This window comes from Acomys minous, assembly GCF_964271855.1.
Source record: "Acomys minous genome assembly, chromosome: 8".
In the NCBI taxonomy this organism is placed as follows: Eukaryota; Metazoa; Chordata; class Mammalia; order Rodentia; family Muridae; genus Acomys; species Acomys minous.
The window spans coordinates 108,271,412-108,294,671 of NC_140489.1; the positions used below are offsets into that span (position 1 = coordinate 108,271,412).

At 39.2% G+C, this 23,260-nt stretch overlaps 1 long non-coding RNA gene across 1 annotated transcript in view; it reads right to left on the reverse strand.

Moving 5' to 3' along the window:
• Window positions 1-252: 252 nt before the first annotated feature.
• LOC311604227 overlaps window positions 253-23,260 on the reverse strand; it is a 31,769-nt gene continuing 8,761 nt past the window's right edge. The window contains exons 2-3 of the long non-coding RNA XR_014781408.1: window positions 735-794; window positions 253-316 (exon numbers count right to left, since the gene is read on the reverse strand). This is a non-coding gene — a long non-coding RNA (uncharacterized lncRNA). The remainder of the gene's footprint in view (window positions 317-734; window positions 795-23,260) is intronic.

Genomic DNA, 23,260 nt, shown 5'->3' on the forward strand with positions numbered 1-23,260 from the left:
TCCTTGCAGACACCCTCACCTTTTTGCATTTTTTTTCTTACTGTGATCATTTGCTTGGAAGAACTTTGACCCTGATGAAGTCTAGCTCTTATTCTACGTTGAGTCTTCATGCCAGAAGAAAATCCAGTCACACTAATTACTCTCCCATCAACTTCATCACTATAAACATCGGTGGGTCCCCAGAGCTGCCTGTGATATTGAGTTTCTTATCTTTCTTTCAGTCTTGCTCTCTTAGATGGCTGTTTTGTGTTTTCTTCTCTCTTCTCATAATTGATTACCTTCATGTTTCTCACTTGATGGCCTGCTCCCTATCCTACTGAGGAAACAGAAACAAAAAAAAGTTGTTGTCCATAAGCTCTCAACATATATACTATTTGCCAGCATCTACCCTTAGGAGCTCTGTCCTCTCTCCTGGTTTGTAAATGGTGGATGGCTGTGCTAATATCAGAGCTACAAGTGTGCAATCATTGTCATTGTCTCCGTGTTAAACACATTTTCATTGCTGTGCAAATATTTGAAAAAAAAAAACAAAACAGCTTAAAGGAGGAAGAAAGCATTTTGGTTGACTGTTTCAGAAGTCTTGATCTTGTTGTTTCAGGGCTATGGTGATGCAGAACAGCATGTCATATCCTGTGGTAGGACAGAGTTGCTCACCTTTTGGCAAGAAGGAAACAGCAAGAGACAGAAAAGGACAAAGAAAAGGTGTGCCCTTGAAGTCAGGCCAAGTGACTTACTTTCTGGAGTTAGGCCACACCTTCCAAAGTTTTCATAGTCTGTCAAGATATTTCCACCAACTGAAAAAGAATTATTTTAACATAAAACCTTGTAGATGTTATTTCAAACTACTATTCTTTGCTTTATTTAAACAAAACATAAGCAGATCTTTCTTACATATTCCTCCTCCTAGAATAAATATACAAACACATACACATACAATGGAACACCCTCCTGTCTTTTGTATTGCTCATTTATTTTACTTAATTTTATTCATTTAGTTGCCATTTTATTTCTTGGCTTTCTCTGGCTCAGGCCTTCATCACATGTCACATGCAAGTGCAAAAATTATAATTAGGGAATAAGAGGCCATGGATTTGAGAAGGAGTGGGAGGAACATAGTGCTTATAACTGGTTTTCCTACTCCCATGTTTGGAGCACATAGACTTGCATTTTAACAGCAGCCAGCAGAGCCTATTAAAAATTCAAATCAGATCACCCCTGCTCAAAATTCTTCAGTGATTCTGAAGCACATTCAGAGGAAAAGCACAAGAACAAATGACTTTGTTTTTTATGAATTCTTGGAGCCAAGCTCCTGATCCTCATCCCCTTGCTCACGCATTCTATTCTTACTGCATTACAATGTGGCACACATTCAGAACTTAGGTGTTTTGTGCTTGCTTTTCTGTTTGCATGGAGTCCTCTTTCCCCCCGATATCCATAAGACACACCCTCTTTCTCCTCAGTTTTAAACTTTTGTTTATCTTTTTAGAGTCTCTCTCTCTCTCTCCCTCCTCCTCCTTCTTCTTCTTGTTCTTCTTCTCTCTCTGTCTCTGTCTCTGTCTCTCTGTTTCTGTCTCTCTCTCCCCCTCCTCCTCTTCCTCCTTCTTGTTCTTCTTCTCTCTCTGTCTCTGTCTCTCTGTCTCTGTCTCTCTGTCTCTCTGTCTCTGTCTCTATCTGTCTCTGTCTGTCTCTGTCTTTGTCTCTGTCTCTGTCTCTGTCTCTGTCTCTCTCTGTCTCTCTCTCTCTCTCTCTCTCTCTCTCTCTCTCTCTCTCTCTCTCTCTCTCTCTCTTTCTCTGTCTCCACACACACCCAACAATGATGCAAATGTTCCAGTGATAGGTTTGATTAAATCTCCTTTCCTTTTTTCTTTTTTTCATTCATTATAATGGGAATTTCTTGAGCCCACCATCAGGTTGAAAATAAGACATGGGACTTTTATTATTTAAAGCTCAGGGCTATAGCTGGGCAGACTCTCATCTATGTAATCTAAATTATTCTGACCATTCTGGTCTACCACCTACTACATGGCTAGTTTTCTACCTCTTTGCACTGTTTATGCCTGTCTACCTCTGTATTGTGCTGGTGAAAATGACACCTTATCTTTCTATGGAAGTTTTGCCTTCCCGTTCCTGCCCAGGCATTGGACATCAGATCTTTATTTTAGTCAATAAGCGAGTGATAAGGAAGAATATTTACAGAATACCAGGCCAGTGATTCCATAAGAATAACAATATCAAGATCCAGCTAGTACTCGGCTCTCTACCTGTTTAGCAACCAAAACTGAACACACGGAGACGACCTTCACACAAATTGCAGAAGAATACCCCAACAGTTCATTCTTTCTAATTTTGCTTTTAACTTTCTGTGTGAGTGTACGTGTGTCTGTGTAGAGTGCAAGTGTATTGAAAATAAGAAATGTTAATGAGAAACTTTTTTCTAGTTTTCACAGGTTCATTTATTAAATATAATCTTAAAACATCTATTTATAGCAGATCTGCATTACAATGAAAGCATTCTCTTTTCTTCTTAATTATGTGCCTAATTAAATATATTAATGTTAAATAAATCTGTTCTTTAGTTATTAAGACATACACATGATGGTTTAAATGATAATTTTTGTGTTTTTTCATACACTATATTTTTAATCACATCCTTTTATCTCCCCAAACCCTTCCCAGTTTCTCATCACCACTCAATATTAAATCTTTTAAGTAGATAATTTCTTTTCTAAAATTTCTTATGTTGAACTGCAAGAAATCCAGTTTATTAAATGTTCATTGTTAATGTCTATTTATTATGTGTTTATGTAGGTGAGCGTGTGAAGGGCAACATAACATCTTGTGTAGAGCTTAAAGGACTACTTGTAATAGTTGGATGTCTTACCACATGGATTCCAAGAATCAAACTCTGTTTTTTAGGTTTGGTGGTAAGCACTCTAACTTGCTGAGACATCTCACATGCCATGACAAATTCTTCTTCTTCTTCTTCTTCTTCTTCTTCTTCTTCTTCTTCTTCTTCTTCTTCTTCTTCTTCTTATTATTATTATTATTATTATTATTATTATTATTATGTTTTTCTTTTTTGTCATTTTTTTGTCATTTTTTTATTTAAGTAATTTATCCAGATTATATCTCAATTGTTATCCCCTCACTTGTATCTTCCCATTCCCACATCCCTCCCTCATTCACCCTATTCCATTCCCATAGGTCTATGACAGAAGGGGACTACCACCCACTATATGATCACAGCTTATCAGGTCTCATCCTGGTAACCTGCTTATCCTTCCTCTGAGTGGCATCCGGCTTCCCCACCAAGGGGAAGTGGTCAAATAGGAGGCACCAGAGATAGTGTCATAGTAAGTCCCTACTGTCCACACAACTATGGAGAATGTGCTGTCCATTGGCTAGATCTGAATAGGAGGTCTAGGTTTACTGCATACATTGTCCTTGGTTGGCAAAATAGTTTGAGTAGACACCCATGGGTCTAGATCTGCCAGCCTTGATGGTCTTCTTGTAGGTTTCTAAGTCCCTCTGGATCCTTGTATTTCCTCATTCTCCCATATCTCTCTCACCTGGAGCCACAATAGAAAGTCCCAGCATCTATCCTAATCTCCTACTAAGTGAAGTCTTTCAGAGGACATGCCTGGTGGGCTGGTGTCCAATTATAAGTGAGTATATACCATCTGTATCTTTCTGGGTCTGGGTTAACTTACTCAGGATAATCATTTCTAGTTCCATCCATTTGCCCACAAATTTTAAGATTTCCTTGTTTTTAATAGCTGAGTAGTATTCCATAGTATAAATGTACCACAGTTTCTTTATCCTTTCTTTGAATGAGGGATATCCAGGTTCTGGCTATTATGAAAAAGGCAGCTATGAACATGGTTGAGCATATGTCCTTGTTGTGTGATGGAGCATCTTTTGGGTATATTCCAAGAAGTGGAATAGCTGGGTCTTGAGGTAGCTCTATTCCTAGTTTCCTGAGAAAGGGTCAGATGTATTTCTTGAATGCAGAAGAATGTTGGGTCTTGTTTATGCATCCATTCAGTTAGTCTGGTTTTTTCCCTTTCTTTCTTTCTTTCTTTCTTTCTTTCTTTTTTTTTTTTTTTACATTTTTTCTCCTTTATTAATTTATTCTTGTTACATCTCAATGGTTATCCCATCCCTTGTATCCTCCCATTTTTCCCTCCCTCCCATTTTCCCCTTATTCCCCTCCCCTATGACTGTTCCTGAGGGGGATTACCTCCCCCTGTATATGCTCATGGGTATCAAGTCTCTTCTCGGTAACCTGCTGTCCTTCCTCTGAGTGCCACCAGGTCTCCCCCTCCAGGGGACATGGTCAAATGTGAGGCACCACAGTATGTGAGAAAGTCATATCCCACTCTCCACTCAAGTGTGGAGACTGTTCTGACCATTGGCCAGATCTGGGTAGGGGTTTAAGGTTTACCGCCTGTATTGTCCTTGGCTGGTGCCTTAGTTTGAGCGGGACCCCTGGGCCCAAATCTGCCTATCATAATGTTCTACTTGTAGCTTTCTAGGACCCTCTAGATCCTTCTACTTTGCCATTCTCCCATGCATCTCTCATCTAGAGTCACAATAGGATGTCCTCCCCTCTGTCCCAGTTTCCTGGTAAGTGAAGGCTTTCGTGGGACATGCCCCTTGGGCTAGTATGCAGATATAAGTGAGTATATACCATTTGAGTGTTTCTGCTTCTGGGTATCCCATCACTTATATCCTCCCATTCCTCCCTCCCTCCTATTTCCCTCCACTAGGTCTATGACTGAGGGTGGAATTTTGGGAATCACTTATATATACAATCATATCATTTGCAAATAGGGATAATTTGACTTCCTCCTATTCCATTTGGATCCTTTGGATCTCCTTTTGTTGTATTTTTGCTCTGGCTAGAACTTCAAGTACTATATTGATGAGCTATGGAAAGAGAGAGCAGCCTTGCCCAGTCCCTGATTTTAGAGGAATTTCCTTGAGTATCTCTGCATTTAATTTGATTTTGGTTATTGGCTTGCTGTATATAACCTTTATTATGTTGAGGTGTGTGCCTTGTATCCCTGATCTCTCCAAAACTTTAAATATGAATGGGTGTTGGATTTTATCAAATACTTTTTCTGTATCTAAGGAGATGATCATGTGGTTTTTTTCTTTCAGTTTGTTTACATGGTGGATTACATTGATGGATTTCTGTATATTAAACCATACCTGCATTTCTGGTATGAAACCTACCTGTTTGTGGTGAATGATATCTTTGATGTGTTCTTATATTCATTTTGCGAGTATTTTATTGAATATTTTTGCATCAGAGAAATTGGTCTGAAATTTTCTTTGTTGAGTCTTTATAAGGTTAGGTATCAAAGTGACTGTGGCCTCATTGAAGAGTATCATTATTAGCTCTTCTTTGAAGGTCAAGTAGAGTTCTGCCCTGAATCCATCTGGCCTTGGGCTTCTTTTGGGGGGGGGAGACTATCAATAATTGCTTCTATTTCTGTAGGGAAAATGGGATTATTTAGTTTGTTGATCTGTTCTTGACTCAATTTTGCCAAGTGGCTTGATCAAGAAATTTGTCAATTTCCCTTAGATTTTCAAATTTTGTGGCATATATGCCCTTGAAGTAGGATCTTATGATTCTTCGTATTTCTTCAGTGTCTGTTGTTATGTCTCCCTTTTCATTTCTGATTTTGTTGATTTGGATACTCTCTTTCTGCCTGTTTGTTATTTTGGCTAATGGTTTGTCTATTTTGTTGATTTTCTCAAAGAATCAGCTCCTGGTTTTGTTGATTCTTGAAATTGTTCTTTTTGTTTCTAATTTATTGATTTCAGCCTAGAGCTTATTTCCAGATGTCTTCTCTTCTTGGGTATTTCTGCTTAATTTTTTTCCCTCGGGCTTCCAGTTGTGTTGTTAAGTTGCTTATATGGGATGTTTCTAATTTCTTTATAAAGCCACTTAGTGCTATGAATTTTCCTCTTAGCACTGCTTTCAACATGTTCCACAAATTTGGGTATGTTGTTCCTTCATTTTCATTGAATTTCAAGAAGTCCTCAGTTTCTTTCTTTATTTCTTCCCTGACCCAGGTATCATTAAGTAGAGAGTTGTTTAGTTTCCATTTGTGTGTAAGCTCTTTGTTATTTCTGTTGTTGTTGAAGTCAAGCCTCAGGCCATCATGGTCTGATGGTATACAAAGTCTTATTCCAATTTTCTTGTATCTGTTGAGCTTGCTTTGTGACCTACTACTATGTGATCAATTTTGGAGTAGGTTCCATGGGGTGCTGAAAAGAAGGTATAATTCTTTGTGTTTGGGCGAAAAGTTTTGTAGGTATCTGTTAGGTCCATTTGATTCATGACTTTGGTTAATGTCATATTTCTTGGCTTAGTTTCTGTTTCGGTGACCTGTCCTTCAGTGAAAGTGGCATATTGTAGTCTCTCACTATTAATGTCAGGATTGATGTGTTGTTTAAGTTTTGTTAATAGTTCTTTTACAAATGTGAGTGCCCTTTTATTGGGAGCATAGATATCCAGAATTGTGATGTCATCTTGATTGACTTTATCTTTGATGAGTATGAAGTGTCCTTCCTTATCCCTTTTGATTAATTTTGGTTGAAAATCTATTTTATTAGATATTAAATTTTCTACACCAGCTTGCTTCTTGTGACCGCTTGCCTTTTACCCTGAGGTGATGTCTATCCTTGTGTCTGAGATGTGTTTTTTGAATGTAGAATGTTGGATCTTGTTTATGCATTCATTCAGTTAGTCTGTGACTTTTTATTGGAGAATTGAGATTATTGATGTTGAGAGATATTAATGCCAGTGACTGTTAAAATCCTTAATTTTGATGTTGGTTATAGTAGAGAGTTTGTGTGGTTGTGTTTTTGTGATGGTTTGGTTATGTTTTTCTCTGTGTAGTTTTGGTTGTAGCTTGTCCCTTTGGGGTGGAGTTTTCCTTCTAGTAACTTCTGTCAAGCTGGATTTGTGGATAGGTATTTTTTGAAAATTTTCATGCAATATTTTGTTTTCTCCATCAATGGTTATTGATAGTTTCACTGGGTATAGTAGTCTGGCCTAGCATCTGTGGTCTCTTAGCATTTGTAGGACCTCTGTCCAGGCCCTTATGGCTTTTATGGTCTCTGCTGGGAAGTCAGGTGTAATCCTCATAGGTTTGCCATTATATGTTACTTGCCCTTTTTCCTTTGCTGCTTTTAATATTTTTCTTTGTTCTCTATATTTTGTGTTTTGATTATTATGTGGCCAGAAATGTTCCTTTTCTGGCCTATTCTATTTGGTGTTCTGTAGGTCTCTTGTATGTTTTTATGTATCTCCTTCTTTAAATTGGGGAAAATTTCTTCTATGATTTTGTTAGAGATATTTTCTGGGCCTTGGATTCTGGCATCTTCTTTTTTCTCAATACCCATTTTCCTCAGGTTTCTTCTTTTTATGGTGTCCTTGATTTCTTCGATGCTTCTTGTCAGGAATTTTGCAGATTTAATGTTTTCTCTAACGGTTGCTTCTAGATCTATGATGTATCTTCTATCCCTGAGATTCATTCCTCCATCTCTATTAGAGAAGTTCCCCTCTGTGTTGCTTCCCTTCCTCTCTAGAGTCTCTGGTACCCCTTTTTTCTTCTGTCTGTGTCTTTATTATTGAATCCATTTTCATCATCAGACATTGAACTGTTTTATTGATTTCTTTCATTTGATTGTGTATTCTTGAGTTTCTTCCATTGTCTCTTTATAAGCCTTCAGATCTTATTGTTTTAATTTCCTTCATCTGGTTGTTTGTACTGTCCTGATTTTTTTCCAGTGCCTCTCTGTAGGCCTCTTTTATCTCTTCCTCCTGTTTGGCTGCATCTTCCTGCATTTGGTTACAGATTTTATTTGTTTCTGCAATATCATCTTCATTACTAAGGATGTGAGGTCATTTTCTTGTATTTCAGTTGTGTTGAGTTCTCCAGGTTGCTCTTTTTGCGACAGCTGGGATCTGGAGATGCCATATTGTTTTGGTTTTTGTTGTTTATGTTTTTATGCAGGCCTTAGTCATTTTCCGTCTCTGATGTTGGGATGTAGTGTCTGGTGTCAGGTGGAGGGAGACTGAGAATAGATCCACCCATTTCCACAAGATTTGTTCTGATGGTTCACTGCCAGTATGATTTTTTTATTGTTAACTGAGTTCACGCTGCTGAGCAATGCCACAGCTCCCCGCTCACAGGCAGGATCTAGACCAGGCTCTGGAGACTGGTCTGCCTTCTTCAGTATGCCTCTGACTCATAGGAGGTCAGACCTGCCAACAAGTGTCTCTCTTAGACAGTACTCCCTCACTCCCTTGGTCTGAGGCTCCTGGTAGTATCCCGGATCTCAGACCACACTCTGAGTCTGGTCACAGTGACTACAGCCTTCTGTATCCCTCTGTGCCACCTAGGCTTTATATGGACTGGCATTGGGTGGGTGGAGGGGGTCTTAGGAAAGATCCTCCCATTTCTAAGATTTCCCTAGGCCAGAAGCTCTAATGCTTCACTGCTGCAATGATTTCAGTCCCATTTACAGAATTCGTGCTGCTGAGCAAGGCCACAGTTCCTAGTTCTTAGGCAGGCCCCAGACCAGGCTGTGGAGACTGGTCTTCCCTCCTCTGTGTTCCTCTGAATGGCAGGAGATTAGTCCTGCCCATGGGCCCATGGTTCACACTATGCATATCTCTCTCATCCAGTGATCTCCAGCTCCTGCGGCTCCTGGTAGTTCCCATGGTTCTTCCTTGCAGATCAGATACCACATGTCCTCGTTGCAACCATTTTGGAATCCCCTGTCCTTGTTAGAGGTGTGATTCTCAGTGTCCAAGTAACTGCAGTGCTCAGGAGCAGCGATGCTAGGAACAGGGCACAGGTGGGAAGCAGGCTCTGCTCAACTGCTCAGTGGTGTATGTGGAGGGACTGTTCTATGGAGCTGCTCACCTGCTTGCAGTGGACTCTGCTCGGCTACCTCTCCACCTCTCTTCTGCTCCTTGGCTGTGTAGCAGAGGAATTTTCCATATTTAACATTTTCTTTGATGGTTCAAGTTCTTCAATAGTATCTTCTACTTCTGAGATTATTTCCTTCATTTCTTGAATTTTGTTAGGAAAGCTTACCTGCTTTCTTCTCTAAGTTCTTTCTTTCTGACTTTCTTCTTTCTGTGCTTTTATCATTGTTTTCATTTTCATCTTCACATCTTCAACTGTTTTATTAATTTCCTTCATTTGACTGTATTTTCCTTAATTTCTTCCAGTTATTTCTTCATTTCCTCTCTATTGGCCTCTTTAATGTCCTCAACCTGTTTGGCTGCATCTTCCTGCATTTGTTTATGGATTTTATTAGTTTCTTCCAGTATCATCTTCATTACTAAGGATTGGAAGTCATTTTCTTGTGCTTCAGGTTTGTTTGAGTTTCCAGGTTTGAATTCTTTGGGATAGCTGTATTCTGGACATGCCATATTGTTTTTGATTTTGTTGTTTGTGTTTTTTATGCTGGGCACTTGTCATCTTGCTGTCTCTGATGTTGGGAGGTAGTTTTTGGTGTCCTTTACTGGTTGTTGAGTGTCTATAGGTTGAGAACTCTCACCTTTGTGGATCAAGGAATCTTTTCCTTCACCAGGCAGGTGACCTGGTTTCAGTTACAGGGGGCTTTTCTCTACACTCTGGGCTCCTGACTGGGTCAGCTGAGGCCAGTTGTGGTGCTCTGCAGCCCCAGGATTAGTTTGAGATAGTGTAGGTATAGCAGGATGTCTTGCCTTTGGCTGGGCTTTGAAACCCCCCCCTTTGGGCATTGGGGCTTTGGGAGCCTAGGCTCAGTCTGCCTTTGACTAGGCTTCTACTTGATCCATGCAGGCTGTGGGACCAAGGTTCAGTCCTGCCTGAAAGAGCAGATACTGCCCTGTGACTTGTGGAGGCCAGCTATGTTTCTGTCATATCACTTAAGGCCTGTTCAGTCTTGCCCAAGGTGCAGGTGCACCCTGCTAGGTTGTGGTGTCTGGCTAGGCATATGTCCATTCCATTCAGAGCAGTTCAGTCCCATCCAAGAGTGCTGGAAGGTCTCCCTGCATTGGATTGGCTGGCTAGGTTTCTGTACAATCCCCTCAGGCTGGTTCAATCCCTCCTTAGAGTTCAGGAACCTCATCTAGGTTGTGCCTGCAGGTTAGGCTTCCTCCTCATCAATTCATGTGGGTTCAGTTCTGGCTAAGTGTGTGGGAACAGTCCACTGGGGTGGCTGGCTAAGTCTCTGCCAGGTCAGTTCAGGCCATGAAACCTTAGATCAGTCAACCCAAGAGTGAGGCTATGAAGCTGTAGCTAGAGAACATGGCCACAGCTGCCTGTGCCCCCACATGGGCCCTCAGTCCCTCTATGGACTGGTGATCTGAGGTCAGGTATATCCCATATCCACACTCTTGGCTCCCCCTGGGCCAGCAGACACTGATGCTGTTTCTTTGTAACCCACAGATCAGTCATAGAGGGAGAAAGAAAGAGTGCAGGTATGGCAAGTCGAGGTAGGCTGTATTGGGCTTTCGGGATTTTGCCTGCATGGCTTTCTGTGGACTGGTGGGGCAGTCTGAGGTCAGATCTATCCATTTTTCTGGGTTATCCCCATGCCAGCAGATCAAGACACTGGTGCTTCACCACCCATAGGTCAGTCCCAGATACTGAGTCTGTGATATAGTAATGGCTGCAGCTTACAGGCAGGTATGGGTACAGACACTGGGGACTGGGTGCCTGTCCTCTGTGGGCCATTTAGATGGCCTGAGGCCAGTCCCACCTGTGCTCTGCACTGTGTTGACCCCTCTCACCTAGGCCTCTTCAGATCTTGCAGTCTGTAGCTCGCAGCCAAGCCCCTAGTCTCTATCCTACCCATCAGATACCTTGTGTGTTCGGCGCTCACATCTTGGATCCCTATATTCTTTGATTTTTCAAAACAGAGTTTTTCTGTGTAGCCTTGGCTGTCCTGGACTTGCTTTGTAGACCAGGCTGGTCTTGAACTTACAGAGATCCACCTGCTTCTGTCTCCGCAAGTGCTGGGATTGCAGGCATAAGCCACCACACCCAAGTATGATAAATGATTTTAAAAAGATGTATTATTGTTGGATTTAGCATGCTAATACCTTACATATTCATGTTCGATTTAATAAAGAACACATCTGCATAACCTCATTTCATACTAATGTTGCTTGCTATTTTTCTTTCATGTCAGTTATACTATCCTCATGGTACAAGCTGAGAAGTGCTATTTTTTAAGGTTTGGAGAATTTTCAAAATGCTAGGACAGTCTTTTCCCTTCAAAGTTGAATGAAAATCCCTGCGAAGAATCTGGAAGAAAACATTCATTTGTAAATGGCTTAATTATGATTCAACTTCTCTTAAAACATAAGAAAAATTAGATGTTTTCGTCAGCATTGTAAGTAACATTTTTTCCTCAGAATATTTCACGTTTTGTAGCAAAACAGGTAAATTTGTCTTAATGATGTCATGAGCCACTGAACCAATCACTTACATACCTGTTGGTTTTCATGCTTCTCTTTAGTGGCCAATCTTCAAAAGTTCATCCACCATAGTTTTTTGGAACTGTCTTTGGATTCAATGGCTAACTAACTATTATCATTTCTTCTTTCTCCAAAAAATCTTTCAATTTCATATTATTTTATATTTATATTTTATATTTAATTAAAATGTATTGTTTTTATTATTACCCATTGTACATATACTTTAACTTCATTGTTATTTCTGCTTTAGCTTAGTTATTACCTAGAACTGTAGTCTTTCATAGAAACATAGTATAAATTCAAGTATAACTGAAAACAACTTAACAGCCACAATACAAAATAAAGATAAAATATTGAAAACAGTTTTAATGACACATTTATTTAAGTGGATATATCCAAAGCGTTACCATTTTAATACACAACCAATATAAAAGTGTTAGAGTGGTTTTTTTTTTTCAGATTTAAAAACTGCTGTGTTTTACATTCAAACCTCAAGGGGCTATAGAGACAGCTCAGCATTGAAGAGTGCTCATTGTTTTTCCCAAAGCCCCAAGTTTGGTTCCCAGGACCTTTATCACATGGCTAACAAATCTCTAGCTCCAGGGTGTCTGACTCTCTCTTCTAGCCTCTCTGGACTACTGAAATCATTTGAATATATCTCCATAAGCACACACACACATGCACACAATAAAAATATAAATAGTTTAAAACTACATCTTCATGTAGATACTAAATTTTCATTATAAATGCTTAATCTATATTTAAATTTAACAAGATTTCCACTTGAAAAATTATATATGAGTCATTCCAAATATACCTAAAATTTTTCTAGTAAATTTAACTCAGTATCAAAGTTCCCCTCAAAACTTAAGCCTTGCAGGTCATGATGGTCCATGTCTTTAATTCCAGCACTCAGGAGGTAGAGGCAGGTGGATCACTGTGAGTTCAAGGCCAGCCTGGTCTACAAAGCAAGCTCAGGAAGGCCAAGTCTAACCAAAGAAATTCTGTCTCACAAAACCATCCAATCAACCAATGAACCAAATGAACAAAAACAAAAACAAACAAACAAACAAAAAAGAGCACAAAAATAAAAGGTCCTCATTTCTACCACAGACAGAATTCTTCCTAAAAAAGGGCAAGCTTGGACGCAGGCAGAGTTGAAGGCCAAACTGCCAAGACAGAGTAAGCAAATCCTAAAAAATTCCTGCCTCACAAATATGTCTGACAGATATATTTGGCCAGAAGGCCAAAGAAGATGCTCCAACATAAGAGTTTTCAGTGATTCTTCAGGTAGCAAACTGTCTCTGTCACCTTCTCATTTAGAAAGCTACTAACCTACACTCCTGGCATGCTCAGGTAATCAAGTTTATTCCTTCTCAAGTCTCTGATGGGGTTTAAGACCAGGTAGCTTAGTTTTACAATGAAGCTTGGGTGTTTAGAGGTTAAGATTTTTTTAGGCATACATAGAAGGTTATGACAAGAGGTGGTGGAGGTTGATTCACAATCCAAAGTTTACACACCAATGTAGGAAAGATATTTTCTTCAAGGCTGTCAAATACAAATAGCCAAAACACTAAGAATGTAACATTTATGCGATTCCTGATTGTTTCATAGTTCTTGTTGCTTTAAGTAGTTTATTGTATATATGTATAATATTATAAATGTACATGTAAAAAATAAATAAAAATTTAAAAACTTTAGCCTTCACCAATAAATTTAATTCATACTTATGAATAATTACTTTGTTTTTGATGCAAAGGTAACTTAGTTTTCAAACCACAACTCTGTAAAAGTATTTTATTCACTTAGTATTATTAACATTTCATTAGATGGATATTGCATAAAATAAGATAATCTGATTCTGTCAATGTAGCAAAGATGTCTTCATTTTGCATAATATTGGCAGCAATTAAAATAGTCTCTGCATTGATTCTTGTTAGAAAGGAAGTCTTTCTAAGCTGGAGCTTTTTACCCACATCTGATAACCCCCAATGACAGGGTGGTGTATGTTCATGGAACCCTGGGCCCTGCTATATCTTTTGTGTGTGTGTGTGTGTGTGTGTGTGTGTGTGTGTGTGTGTGTGTGTGTTGTAGACTAAATATGGAAGACTAGCCACCCATATGCCCCCATGCCACCTGACTCCTAACATAAAGTGTGCACACCTTGTCTAAGATAATCCTCCCTGATGTGTGATGCTTTGCATATCATTACTGAAAGAATCAAAATCTGTGGAACACCCATAGGGAGAAGGAGACTGAGACATTGTTCTTTATCATTTCTGAACCTCTTTCTTATATGTAATTTATTTCTATGTTTTTGCTGTCATAAACAAATATTATAAGACTGCTTCTCCTGGTTATTTGAATCATCATAGTGCATCCTTGAACTTGAAGGTGGCCTTATGAAACCCTGATTCAGTTGACAGTACACGTAGGATATACTTTGACTCCTACAAGTATGATGTAAGCAACCACTTGATACATTGGTCAAAGAAAATGTTAAATCTAAATTTTTTCCTGACACAAAACATCCAGGAAGTCGGGAACACCATGAAAAGACCAAATCTTAAAATAATATGAGTCAAAAAAGGAGAAGATTTCCATATCAAAGGCCCAGAAAACATTTTCAACAACTTTATAGAAGAAAATTATTTGACCATGTCCCCTTGGTGGGGAGACCTGGTGGCACTCAGAGGAAGGATAGCAGGCTACAAAGAAGAGACTTGATACCCTATGAGCATATACAGGGGAAGAGGTACCCCTCAGTCACAGTCATAGGGGAGGGGAGTAAGGGGAAAATGGAGGGAGGGAAGAATGGGAGGATACAAGGGATGGGATAACAATTGAGATGTAATATGAATAAATTAATAAAATATATTAAAAAAAAACAAAGCACCTTGACATAGTGGCCCTTACAGACATGGTCAGCCCTTAATCCACCCTAATTTAAGAATATTTTCTCCCATTTTTATTTTTAGTTTTCAATTTTGTAAGCATAACTTAAATATAAAAGAAATCATTAAAAAGGTCTAATATCCAAAATATATAAAGAACTCAAGAAATTAAATACCACCAAACCAAATAACCCAATCGAGAAATGGGGCATGGAACTAAACAGAGAATTCTCAACAGAGGAATATCAAATGGCTGAGAAACACTTAAAGAAATGCTCAACCTCCTTAATCATCAGGGAAATGCAAATCAAAACAACGCTGAGATTCCATATTACACCCATCAGGATGGCTAAGATCAAAAATTCAAGCAACACCACATGCTGGCGAGGATGTGGGGAGAGAGGAACACTCCTTCATTGCTGGTGGGATTGCAAACTAGTACAACCACTTTGGAAATCTATCTGGTGCTATCTCAGAAAAATGGGAATAGGGCTTCCTCAAGACCCAGCTATTCCACTCCTTGGAGTATACCCAGAAGATGCTCCAGCACACAGCAAGAAAATTTGCTCAACCATGTTCATAGCAGCCTTATTCATAATAGCCAGAACATGGAAACAGCCTAAGTGTCCCTCAATAGAAGAATGGATAAAGAAACTGTGGTACATATACACTATGGAATATTATTCAGCTATTAAAAACAAGGAATTCCCGAAATTTGTGGATAAATGGATTGAGCTAGAAATGATCATAATGAGTGAGTTAACCCAGAAGCAGAAAGACTCAAATGGTATATACTCACTTATATCTGCATATTAGCCCAATGGGCATGTCCCACGAAAGCCTTCACTTACCAGGAAACTGCGACAGAGGAGAGGACATTCTAGTTGGACTCTAGATGAGAGAATCATGGGAGAAAGGCAAAGCAGAAGGACCCAGAGGGTCCTAGAAGCCTACAAGTAGAACATTATGATAGGCAGATTTGGGCCCAGGGGTCCCACTCAAACTAAGGCACCAGCCAAGGACAATACAGGCGGTAAACCTTAAGCCCCTACCCAGATCTGGCCAATGGACAGAACACTCTCCACAGTAGAGTGGAGAGTGGGATATTACTTTCTCACACACTCTGGTGCCTCACCTTTGACCATGTCCCCTGGACGGGGAGACCTGGTGGCACTCAGAGGAAGGACAGCAGGTTACCAAGAAGAGACTTGATACCCTATGATCATATACAGGGGGAGGTAATCCCCCTCAGGAACAGTCATAGGGGAGGGGAATAAGGGGAAATTGGGAGGGAGGGAAGAATGGGAGGATACAAGGGATGGGATAACCATTGAGATGTAACAAGAATAAATTAATAAAGGAGGAAAAAAAAAGACTATATTCTGAAATAAAATTCTAATCATTATCTTCTACAATGTTCAGTTCACTAAATCAAAGATTATTTGTTGTGAAACCATTTGTAAGCAGAAAATAATACAATATAGAACATTTTCCAATGAACTTTCATTAAAATATTTTATTCCTTTAAAAAAAAGAAAATTATTTCTCCAACCTAAAGAAGGAGATGCATATAAAGATACAGGCAGGTTACAGAACACCAAATAGATTGGACAAGAGAAGAAAGTCATCTACCACATAATAATCAAAATACTAAACTTACAGAACAAAGAAAAATATCAGAAACTGTAAGGGAAAAAGGCAAGGTAGCATAAAAAGGTAGACTTATCAGAATTACACCCAACTCTTCAACAGAGAATTCTAAAAGCCAGAAGGGTGTGGGTAGATGTCTTGCAGTTTCTAAGAGACCACAGATATCAGTGCAGACTACTATCCCTAGCTAAACCTTCAATGACCATAGATGGAGAAAGCAAAATATTCCATGACAAAACCAAATTTAAGCAATATCTACCCACAAATCCATCCCTACAAAAATACTAGAAGGAAAACTACAAACCAGGGAGGTTGACTACACCCAGGAAAACACAGAAAATAAGTAAGTCCATCCAAGCAAAACCAAAAGAAGGGAAGCGTGAGCACACATACATACAGTACCAGCACCATCATCAAAGTAAAAGGAATTAACAATCATTGGTCTTTAATATCTCTCAACACCATTGCACTCAATTCCCTAATAGAAAGACACAGCCTAACAGGTGAATGTGTAAACAGGATCCATCATTCTGCTGCATACAAGAAACACACCTTAGTACCAACCATACATGTTACTGAAAATATCTGGAAAAAAGATTTTCCAAGCTATAGCCCCAAGAATCAAGCAGAATTCGCCATTCTAATATCTAATGAAACAGATTTTCAACCAAAATTAATCGAAAGAAATGGAGAACGACACTTCATACTCATCAAAGGCAAAAATCCACTAAGATGACATCTCAATCCTTAACATCTATGCCCCAAATACAGTTTCATAAAAGATACATTACTAAAGCTTAAATCATACATCAAACCCCACACACTAATGGTGAGAGACTTGAATATAACACAGTCAACGATGGATAGGTCTGATACTAGCAACTTAACAGCACACCTGAAATCTCTGGAACAAAAAGAAGCAAACACACTCAAGAGGAGTAGATGACAGGAAATAATTAAACTCAGTGCTGAAATAAATGAATTAGAAACAAAAGAAACAATACAAAGAATTAAGGAAACCAAGAGCTGTTTCTTAAAAACAAAACAAAACAAACAACAACAACAACAAGAACAACAACAACAAAAAAAACCAACAAGGTAGACAAACCCTTAGGAAAACTAACTAAAAGGGAGGCAGAAAATATTCAAATTCACAAAACCAAGAGTGAAAAGGGGAGACATAACAACAGATGCTGAGGAAATCTCAAGAATCATTAGGGTTATTTTAAAAACCCTGTACTCCACAAAATTGGAAAATCTACAAGAAATGGATGATTTTCTTAATAAATACCACTCCCTTACCTACTTTACATCAAGCCCAGGGAAACAATTTAAATAGGCCTATAAGCACTAAGAAAATGGAGGCAATCAATAACAGTCTTAGAACAAAAAAAAATGCTCAGGATTAGATGGTTGTAGCAGAGAATTATACTAGACTTTCAAGGAAAGGCTAATACCAATACTTCCCAAACTATTCTGAACAACAGAAATAGAAGGAACATTGCCAATCTCATTCTATGAGGCCACAGTCGCCCTGATGCCTAAATCGTATAAAGACTCAACCAAGAAAGGGAATTTCAGACCAATCTCTTTTATGAACATTGATACAAAAATACTCAAAAACTGAATCTGAGAACATCAGAAAGATTCACGTTAATCAAGTAGGTTTCATCCCATGGATGCAGGGATAGTTCTGCTTGTGAAAATCCATTAAACAAACTGAAAGAAAAAAAAAACCACATAGTCATCTAATAAGATGTTGAAAAAAACCTTTGACAAAAATCCAACACTCCTTCATGACAAAATTCTTGGAGAGATCAGGGATACAAAGCACACACCTAAACATAATAGAGTCAGGACAGAGCACACACCTAAACATAATAGAGTCAGGATAGAGCAAGCTGATAGTCAACATCAAGTTAAATGAGAGAAACTTAAAGCAACTGCACTGAAATCATGTACAAGCTAAAACTGCCCATCCTCTCCATAGCTATCCAATACAGTACTTGACATTTTAGCTAGAGCAAAAAGACAACTAAGGGAGATCAAAGGAATATAAACTGTGAAGTAGGAAGTCACATTATTAATATTGGCAGATGGTATGGTAGTATACTTAAGTAACCCTGAAAATTCTATGAGTGAACTTTTATAGCCGATAAACACCTTCAGCAAAGTAGCTGGATAAAAAACTAACTAACTAAAAAAATCAGTAGCCCTCCTTTATACAAAGGATAAGCAGGCTGAGAAAGAAATTAGGCAAATGTCACCCTTCACAAAAGCCACAAGAAATACAAACTATCTTGGTGTAACTCGAACCAAGCAATAAAAGACCTCTATGACAACTCTCTGAAGAAAGAAACTATGACACTATCAGAAGATGCAGAGATCTCTAAGGCTAGTGGATCAGTAGTGTTAACATAGTGAAAAATGGCCATCTTATCAAAAGATATCTACAGATTCAATGCAATTTTCATCAAAATTCCAACTTCATATATAAAAAAACAAAACACTCAGTATAGCTAAAATAATCTGTAGAATAAAAGAACTTCTAGACTTATAACCATTCCTGATTTCAAACTGAACCATAGAGATTCATTAATAAAAAACTGAATGGTATTGGCATAAAAATAAACAGGATTATAAATGGATTCAAATCTAAAACCAAGAAGTAAACTCACACACCTATAGACATCTGACTCTTGACAAAAAAGCCAAAACTATACAGTAGGAAAAAAGAAATCATCTTCAACAAATGCTGCTGGTCTAACTAGATGTGTGCATGTAGAAGAAGGCAAATAAATCCCTATCTGTTACCCTGCACAAAATTCAAGTCCAAGTGGATCGAAGACCTCAACATAAAACTGGATATACTAAATCTGATAGAAGAGAAAGTGGACAGTTACTTTGAACACATTAGCAGAGGCGACAGTTTCCTGAACAGAACACCAAAAAATGCAGGCATGAAGATCAACAATTAACAAAGGGACCTCTTGAAACTGAAAAGCTTCTGTAAGAAAAAGGACAGTGTCAACAGGAAAAAAATGACAGCCTACAGAACGGGGAAAGATTTTTCACCAGCCGTACATCAGACAGAGGGCTGATACTCAAAATATATAATGAACTCAAGAAATTAGACCTCCATAAATCAAATAACCCAATTAAAAATAGGTACAGATCTAAACAGATATTATGGGCAGAGGAATCTCTAGTGGCCAAGAAGCACATAAAAAATGTTCAACATCACTAGTCATCAGGTAAATGCAAATCAAAATGAATCTGAGATTCTATCTAACACCCATCAGAATGCCATGAGAAAAAGCCCACTCATGACATAACTAATGATATTCTGCTATTCTTGTGAACAGGAGGCTATCAAAACTGTCATCTGAGAGGCTTCACCAAGCAACTGATGGAAGCAGATGTAGAGACCCACAGCCAAACCTTAGGAAGAGCTTGGGAATCCTGTGGAAGAGGGAGAAGGACTGAAGGAGCCAGAGGGGTCAGGAATACCGCAAGAAAATCTACAGAATCAACCAATGAGGGACCACAGAGACAAGACCACCAAGCAGAGATCATGTATAGAATTTACATATGCCCATACACATATGTAACAGATGTAAAGTTTGGTCCTTATGTGGGACTCCTAAAAGCAGGAGTAAGAGCTATTTCTGACCCTATTTCCTGCCTCTGCTTTCATTGCTCCTCACTGGGCTGCCTTGTCTGGCGTCAATAGAAGATGCACCTAGTTCTACTTCAACTGGATATGTCAAAGTGGGATGATGTCCTTATGAGTTCTCCTTTTCTTTGAAGAGAAAAAGAGAGACCTAGGAGGAGGTGAGGTGAGAGAGAAGGACTGGGAGAAGAGGAGGGAGGGAAGCTGTGATAGGGATGTAAAGTAAATAAATAAAGTAATTAATGAAAATGAGTTCTCTGTACAGTAGTTCTATGTTGCTTACGGAGAATGCACATGGCATAGAAAGATTCACAGCAGAATACTGATGCTCAAAATAAAGTTGTGCCATTGATGCCATCAAGCATTCTTGGCATAGTTTAAACAGTGCAAAATGTAAAACATGCTAATAGTTGACTGTGATTTAGTGGATAGTCTCTATTTTCATTTTCTTTCTGTGGGGTTGTCTAAATTCATTAGCTTATTTCCATAATTTTGTTAAAAGAGGTTTGGGCTCAAATATATGGATGGAGTGAAAATACTAGAAAGTAAAGAGTAAGTTAGTAATGGTTTAAATACAATGGGACACATATATTGCCAATAAATTTGAGTGATAAATTCAACAAAGATCATTGTTCTGCTGTAGTAATGACATTCTTGGGAATAACCTAAATAAGAGCCATCACTGACATTTCATAGACATCTAAAAGTCAACTGTCATAGTTGTTTGCGTTGGGGACTTAGTAAGAACCCCAACACCCTTTCTGTTTGGACTTCAGAGAATATTGTTGTATACCTGAGATTATTATTATAGTCTATCCATAAATTTACCTGGTAAAGTCAGTTTTGAGTGTCTATTCTAACAAAGATTAGTCTATCTGAATTTCAGTTGCTCTGGCTCCAGCAAATAACCTGTCATTTTTACTCTTGCAAGCCATAAACCCTGTGATCCCTTACAGAAAGATGTGAACATAGGATGGGAATCCTTTGGAAGAAGGATTTTAGCAGGAGAAAGAAGGCAATGGAGGGTAAAAATGACCAACATTCATTCTATGTGTGTATAAAACTGTCAATGAATAAGATGAAAACAAAAATGAAGCCATGGTGTTCTCAGGGCTTCCAGATGATGTGCTCCTCATGCAGATGTGAATTGGGAAGCTTCTTCAGACTCCAGCTAATGGCAATGTCCTATTAGTACTGCCAGCAGTGACATCTGGATTTTAACAAAAGATTCTTCTAGATGCAATGACATGGTACACACCACTTGAGAGACAATTATATCTTACATTTGCATCCATTAAGACTGCCTATATAATTAGAAACATAAAATAACGTGGAAGTACCCCCAAATCTGTAATATCTCATCATAATACCATGAAGACATTTTAGTCAGAGAAGCAGCCTCCTTAAATATTCATAATAACATGGAAGCATGTTAATTGGGGGGAATATAAAAGGGTGTATATCATATTCAAGAGATGGAGGCCTCTTTATATTTAGGGCCTACTCTGAAATTGCTGGTGGCTCTTAGAGCAGTGCTCCAACAAAAGCTCTTTATTTTTATTAAATATCTAATATTTAGTTATTCACTTTACATCTCAATCATAGCCCCCTCCCTTCCTATCCTCCTGGCCACCCACTCTCTCCCTCCCTTATTCCCCTATCCCCCCTTTCCCTGACATCCTCCTCTTCCAACCCCTATCCCTGTGCAAATTCACCTTGAGTCGCATTAGGTCTGTGTACTTCACACACTGCAAATCCACCCCAACACTTCCAGTCTCATTGGGGCTGTGTACTTCTTCTTTCACAGTGCTGACAAGGCAGCATCACCAGGGTGAAGTGTTTAAAAGGCATGCAAATGATGCTATGTCAGAGATAGCCCAGTCTCCTTTCTGGGAGACCCACATGGAGTCTAAACTGCCTCTTGGATATATATATGTGTAGAGGGTATAGGTCTAGTCTATGACTGGTCCTTGATTGGTGCTTCAATATCCACAAGACCCTCTGGGCCCAGTTAGTTGGGACTGTTGGTCTTCTAGTGGAGGGCCTGTCCACTCTGGGTCATTCCAACTCCACCCTCCATCTTGTACAAGGCTCCCTATGCTCCACCCAATGTTTGGCTGTGAGTCTTAGTTGCTGTTTCAATCCGTCACTGGGCAGATCCTCCCAGAGGACAGCCATGCTAGGGCTACCATCTGCAAACACAGTTGAACATCATCAGTAGTGTCAGGGGTTGGTTCAGTCCCATGGAGTGGGTCTTTAGGTTGGACCAAGAATTGGGTGCACATTCCCATAGAAGCTAAGAAACAAGGAGGAGTCAGGAGAGGGTGTTCGAGTAGGAGTACTAGAAGGAGTAATAGAATAGTCAGCAGAAGTGGATGAAGAGAGGGAACTGGATAGGAAAGGGAACAGTGAGGGAAATGAGGGTGGGAATAAGATATATGGTGTGTGTGCGCGCGGGGCGGGGGGGGGGGGAGGACAAAGGGCTTACAGAGAGAAGAGCAACCGTGTATGGGGACACCTCTTAGACAAGTTGGAGATCTGCAACAGGGTGGGCTTCTGGGAAGAAATAGGGGTGACTATAACTGAAACCCTTGGTGACAGGTGTCATAGAAATTATAGAGGTCATCCTCTAATCAGACAGGACTCCTGGTGGAGAGAGGGGAACACCAACCTACCTACAAAAAACCTGGCTAAGCAGTGATTAAGAATTCTCAACTTCATATGGAGAAACAAAAAGCCCAGAATAGCAAAATCAATCCTATACAATAAAAGATCTGCTGGAGGAATCTCCATACCTGATCTCAAGTTGTACTATAGAGCAACAGTAATTAAAACAGCATGGTACTGGCACAGCAATAGGCTAGTGGATCAATGGAATCGAACTGAAGACCCAGAGATGAATCCACACACATTTGCTCACCTGATTTTCGACAAAGAAGCCAAATCCATTCAATGGAAAAACGACAGCATCTTCAACAAATGGTGCTGGTCTAACTGGATGTCTACATGTAGAAAAATGAAATTAGACCCATATTTGTCACCATGCACAAAACTCAAGTCCAAGTGGATTAAAGACCTCAACCTAAAACCACAGACATTAACCCAATTAGAGGAAAAAGTGGGGAAGAGTCTGGAACTCATAGGCACAGGAGACAACTTCCTGAACAGAACACCAACAGCCCAGGCCTTAACATCAACAATTAATAAATGGGACCTCATGAGGCTGAGAAGCTTCTGTAAGGCAGGTGACACTGTCAAGAGAACAAAGCGACAGCCTACAGACTGGGAAAAGATCTTCACCGACTCTTCATCTGACAAAGGTCTAATATCCAAAATATATAAAGAACTTAAGAAATTAAACACCACCAAACCAAATAACCCAATAGAGAAATGGGGCGCAGAGCTAAACAGAGAATTCTCAACAGAGGAATATCAAATGGCTGAGAAACACTTAAAGAAATGCTCGACCTCCTTAGTCATCAGAGAAATGCAAATCAAAACGACACTGAGATTCCATCTTACACCCATCAGAATGGCTAAGAT